Genomic DNA, 6,000 nt, shown 5'->3' with positions numbered 1-6,000 from the left:
TTATATGGCATGTTTGCTGTGTGTTGATGATAGCTGAACCACTGTAGTACTGAAACATAAAAACATACAATTGAAATGTCTGTCAGAGACATAACATATTTGGTAAAATGTGACCCTGTATGTGAAATCCAGACTAACGCCTCATAATCTAATGATGAGATCAAGAGCATCAAAGTTTGATTTCACATCGATTTCAATCTCTGACATGACTCTACTGGGGTATAAGCTGGTGAGCTGATTTTAGCTGGTCTCCCAGTGTGGTTTTAGCAGGTTTTGCTTGTGTAGCAAGCTGGTCTAGCTGTGTTTTGGTCACTTTTTAAGATGGTCTAGTTGGACTCTAGCTGGACCCACCAGCTTGTCCAGCTTTGCCAGGCTCAGGACGCTGTAACGGAACAGGACCGCAACCTGCAAAACGATAGAGCCGGACTCGTTCCTGAGTCCAAGCGCACATCGGGCCGAAGCCGTTTCTGGTCTGTTTTTAGGGGTTGTTGCGGATATGTGCTAGCGCCGATCCAGCACCTCCTGATCATCAGTATCGGCTCAGATTCATATTGCAGATCTGGACCAAATCAGTGTCAGACACAGCTAATGTCTTTCGGTTACCTATGGGAAAAGTGATCTGGGCCAGATCTGTAAAATGATATAAATACTGAACTGATGGCAGTTAGATGTTTAAGCTGAAACCTCTATCTGGCACGGATCTGGTTCACAATCAGAAAACGTCTCTAAAGCCCTATTCGGACGGGATTAGTTTTACAGGGGGACCTCTGAGAAAATTGTGCTTCTCAGAGGTCCTCTGTGTTTTTAATCCCGTCCGAATCGGCCATGTCTGTGTTTTTCTCTGACGACCTCCGTAAGAATTCCAGAGCAATTTACCTACTGTTTTTCGCCGAACTCAGAGGTCCTCTGAGAAATTTTATCCCGTCCGGATGCAAATGTCTGTGTTTGCCCGCAATATCTTTTGAAAACGCTGTTCATTTCGGGTTTTGGCCAACGTGATCTGCCGTAAGGTCTTACTAATGCGCGTATTTCATAAGTCCCATTCATTCAGATATGGATGTTTTTTCGCATTCGGCAAAATAAAATAATTAAATCAAGACGAGCTGAATATCAAACACTGTTAAGACTGGCCACTGTATCAGTAATAAGAAACTCTGTTCAAAGTTGTTCAACTCCGGAATGGTAATTAATAGAGATAATAAATTGTTATTAATCATTATTTCTATCTGTTATATAAAACACGTAGGCTAACGTTACTTTAGTGGGATTTGTATATTTTATTTTGATTTGTTAAAATTAAATTAATAAATTACATGTTCTGTCATAATTTTACATTTAAAGCAAAATATTAAACATTACAAACATGCGTATCCAGAGCACGTGCTCTTCTGTAACGCCCAAATGCATGAAAAAGACACTCCCATCTCTGGAATAGCCTGCATCATTTTAATCCCGTCCGAATCGGTACATAAAATCACAGAGGTCCTGGGGGACACGTTGAAACTCAAACGTTGTTTGGAAAACTAATCCCGTCCCAATAGTGCTTAAGATAGAAACGATCTTGCTATCTGTGACAGCTTCACATTTCGCGTCTAAATCCGCACGACCGTCGGTTGGTTCTTGTCACATGACCTGCGGTGCGCTTGCACGGCATTCTAGAAAGTTGAAATGTTTTTAACTCGATGTGGTGCGGATGCGCCTGGAAAAAACGAGCGCGTCACCGTGTGGGCGTCGCATCCATTTGAGCGCGCATACCGCGCAAAAGACGTTAAATGTGAATCGCCCCTAAACCAGCTACCAGGTTATGCTGGTCTTTGATGCTGCTAAGATCAAGATTATATTTTCACAGAATATTCTTTACATAATAAAGACGGTTTCAGCAGTAACAACATAAGCAAGCGACTGTCGTGGTCTGCACATAACTTCCGGTAAACTCAGCTAAGAATAAAAAACAACAAAGTTCTTTAAACATACTTTATTTATATAACAAGCAAAAAAACAACACATAGATTACCTAGGAAACCAAAACATTTGTTATTTTCGACGAGACATCACCGAAATCTCCAAAAAGCTACATTCGGAGGCAGCATTGAAGGCATCAAGGTATGTCTGAATCCAATTTTTAATTTACACCCTGTGTCCTAAAATACCTTCATCATCTTGTGGTCGAGTTTGGTCAAATTTGGAAAAAATGGTGGCCAAGAAAGCTGCTGGAGGACAAATTTAGTTTAAATAAGGATATATTTTTTACTTTTTACACCTTTTCAGCATTTCTAGCGAGAAATTCGTTTTTTCAAATATGCGATTAGTCATCACAAAGACACTCTCTGTTTATATTTCAATTCAATTACGCTGCCTATAAGTTGCCGATTGCATTTCCTGGAGCTGCCGAAATCATTTGGTGCTTCTCAATTCTTATCTGTGCATCATTGTTTCCTTTCTTGTTGTGAGGACACAGGAGATGAAGCATTAAGTGAAATGGCATATCCTCATTCCTCACTTTGTGTGTAAAATTCATTCTCTATTATGAAATGATCAAGTGCATTAAAAACCCCAAATATTCAACAAGAAAAATAAAGTTAAATTCATGTATATAGTTCAAAGTCTTACTATATTAAAATAAAGACATTCTTAAAAGTGCTGTAAATAAATTAATATATAATTTAATACAATAATACATCACAATTTTTCTCAGTAAATATATTTCCAAATGTGCTATTGCCATGAAATGTCACCAGCTGTTGGTGAAATCAAAACAAATAAGTTCAGAAATTAAGTAATTTAAGCAATCCAGCCTCCTGGCAGTGCAAATTAAAGGCAGGGTGCATGATCTCTGAAAGCCAATGTTGACATTTAAAATCACCTAAACAAACACGCCCCTAGCACAATAGAATCTGGACCTTCTTTTGATAGACCCGCCCCACAAATACGCAACCCAGGCAACGATGTTGGTTAGTGGACACGCCCCTTATTGCTGATTGACTACAAGTGTGTTTTGGTACTCAGCCCCACAAACTTTTCCAAAGAGTTTTTCAAAAATCATGCCCCCCTCCTTTAATATCAGCTGGCTTAGTCCCAACTGATGGCCTAAAAAAAGGTCTCATTGCCAAGGGGTCAAACAAGACATCTCATGATGGATAAAAGCAAAGAGCTGTCTCAAAACCTTCACAACCTAATTGTTGCAAAACATAATGATGGCATTGGTTATCGGCGCATTTCTAAGCTTCTCAATGTTCCAGTGACAGTAAAGACATAGACAGTAAAAGAAATGGACACAACGACCCCATTGGATTCAACGAAGACAAAAGAAGTCAAATAGAAGCCTGCACTTCCTGGGGGTCGGCGTACTGCACAGACTGAAACTGAGCTTGATGACGTAGATGTGACGTGAGCAACCTGTCTGACAATTGTAAGTGTGTTCCAAAGAAATCTAAATCACCCATAGACAGTAAAAGAAACCTTGTTGAATAATTTTATCCCATTGCTTTTATGGACTCTCTATGGGCTTCTCCCTTGACTTTATGCCTCCACGTCCAAAGGAATGATAACAGCAGGTGGGGGTCCGCTAATCAGTGGCGGCGCCCGGGGAAGCTTCAATAAAATATGAAACCCTGCCCCCCTGCGTAATACGGAAGTGGAAAGACAATCATTTCATCATAAATTTGCCTCGGCCAGGTGCTCCTCGCAAGATTTCTGACAGAGAAGTGAAAAGAATAATCAGAAGATTGTCAAAGAGCCAATGACTTCATGTGGAGGGCTTCAAAAAGACCTGCAATTAGCAGATACTGTTGTCTCAAAGAAAACAGTCAGAAAATGAACTTCACCGCCATGGCCTGTAGGCACGCTCACCACACAAGACTCCATTCCTGAAAAAAAAAACATGTTGAAGCTCATTTAAAGTTTGAAAAAAGCCAGTGAAATACTAGTGTGGTCAGATGAGAGCTGTTTGGATGCCATAACACACACCATGTTTGGAGGAGAAATGGCACTGCACATCACCCTAAAAACTCCATACCAACAGCGAAGTTTGGAGGTGGGAACATCATGGGGTGGGGCTGCTTTTCAGCAAAAGGTACTGGCAAACTTCACATCATTGAAAAAAGAATGAATGGGCAAATTTATGGTGAAATATTCGTCTTTCCACTTCTGTATTATGGCCCCAACAGTGCTCACTGGAACATTGAGAAGCTTAGAAATGCGCCTATAACAGGGGGCTGGATTGCTTTTTAATTACTGATAGTTTTCAGCTGTTGTCTTGGCTTTCCATGCCTTTTTGCACCTCTCTTTCTTCATGTGTTCAATACTTTCTCCCTGTGTCATTTCACATTATTACACATAACTTAATTTCTAAACTGAACTGTTTCTTTTTTATGTATGGATTTCATGTCAATAGCACCTTTGGAAATATATTTACTGAGAAAACTGGGGACTTGTTTAATACATTTCACCCGGTCTATATATGAATATTAAATATACTGTCTATAATTAACAATAATTTAAAGATTACCTACAGTTATGCCTGTTTAAACTATACTCCATCCTTTTGTTATATCAAATTATGTTATTACCTTAACTAAGAAGAGTCGATACATACCTTTATCATCTTAGTGCATATGATCAAATATGGTGGCACAAAATAAAACGTAGCGCTTTTCTAAGTGGGTTAAATAAAAAGGGTAACTATAATGTAAGCCGGAATAGCACTTTTGGGATGACTTCGACTCGGCGCAGTAAAAAGTCACGCCTGAAAAATCTGCTCCCCCTCTCCCTATCATTATGCGCCGAGTCGAAGTACTCCCAGAAGTGCTATTCCGGCTCCCTGTCTCGTCCTCGACCCTGGGGACAATGAGACAAACAGACACAGTTCCTGCAACCGTGAAGGTCATCACACCGTTGATCTACTGACCGTCCTTCTACGAGATGCCCAGCCGATGCCTGACCAGCGACCACCGGCGGAACCCTTTGGCTAAACTTACTACTTTACTGTATACGTTACATTTTTACTATGCTTGTTTTTCTATGCATTTCATACATCTATTAAAGGACAAGTTCGGCATTTTAAACTTAAAGCCCTGTTTTCAGATTGTTTATGATGAAATAGAACGGTTTTGACTGAAATTTGGACAAATGATGCTGGGCCGAGAATTTTTGGGTGTTTGTTGTATCACCTCCCAGCTCTACAATGTGTGTATAGGTGCACTGGAACAATCCTTCCTAAAATGCATTAAACTTTCGTTTACAAAGACGTGAAACTCACCGAGTGGTCAGGGGTGTTCACTGGTATGCTCACACAAAAATCGCTGCAAAATATGATTCCAACAGGTTTTATCGTAGTTTTTGCCAACTCCATTGACTTGTATTTGATGTGCTGTGAGGTACGGTATAATTCCGTGCCGGGAACTTTGTTTCTATTCTTGCAATTGGCAATGGCGGATTAGCGCCACCAACTGGGCTGGAGTGTCTATTATTCAAGCTCTAAGCGGAAGAATATACTAGTGTGTGGCGTTTGGAAAAATAGGTCCACAAGTTAACAACGAATGCTACAACACCTGTTGGAAAGCATCTTTTAACGCGATTCCTGTGTGAGCACATCACTGAACACCCCTGACCACTCGATAAGTTTCACGTCATTGTAAACGAAAGTTTAATGCATTTTAGAAAGGATTGTTCCAGTGCACCATTAAACACATTGTAAAGGTAGGAGCTGAAACACAAACACCCAAAAGTTCTCGGGGCAGCCGCAAATGTCGAAATTTCAGTCAAAACCATTCTATTTCATCATAAACAATCTGAAAACAGGGCTTTAAGTGTAAAATACCGAACTTGTCCTTTAATGTAAAGCTGCTTTGAAACAATTAACTATTGTGAAAAGCGCTATATAAATAAAATTGAATTGAATTATAGTTATCCTTTTTAACCCGCTTAGAAAAGCGCCACGTTTTATTTTGTGCCACCATACTTGGTCATATAACTACTAAAAAAGATCTACTAAGGGAAAAC

Source organism: Misgurnus anguillicaudatus, chromosome 18 (genome assembly GCF_027580225.2).
Source record: "Misgurnus anguillicaudatus chromosome 18, ASM2758022v2, whole genome shotgun sequence".
NCBI lineage: Eukaryota > Metazoa > Chordata > Actinopteri > Cypriniformes > Cobitidae > Misgurnus > Misgurnus anguillicaudatus.
Note: the sequence above shows the minus strand (reverse complement) of the source record.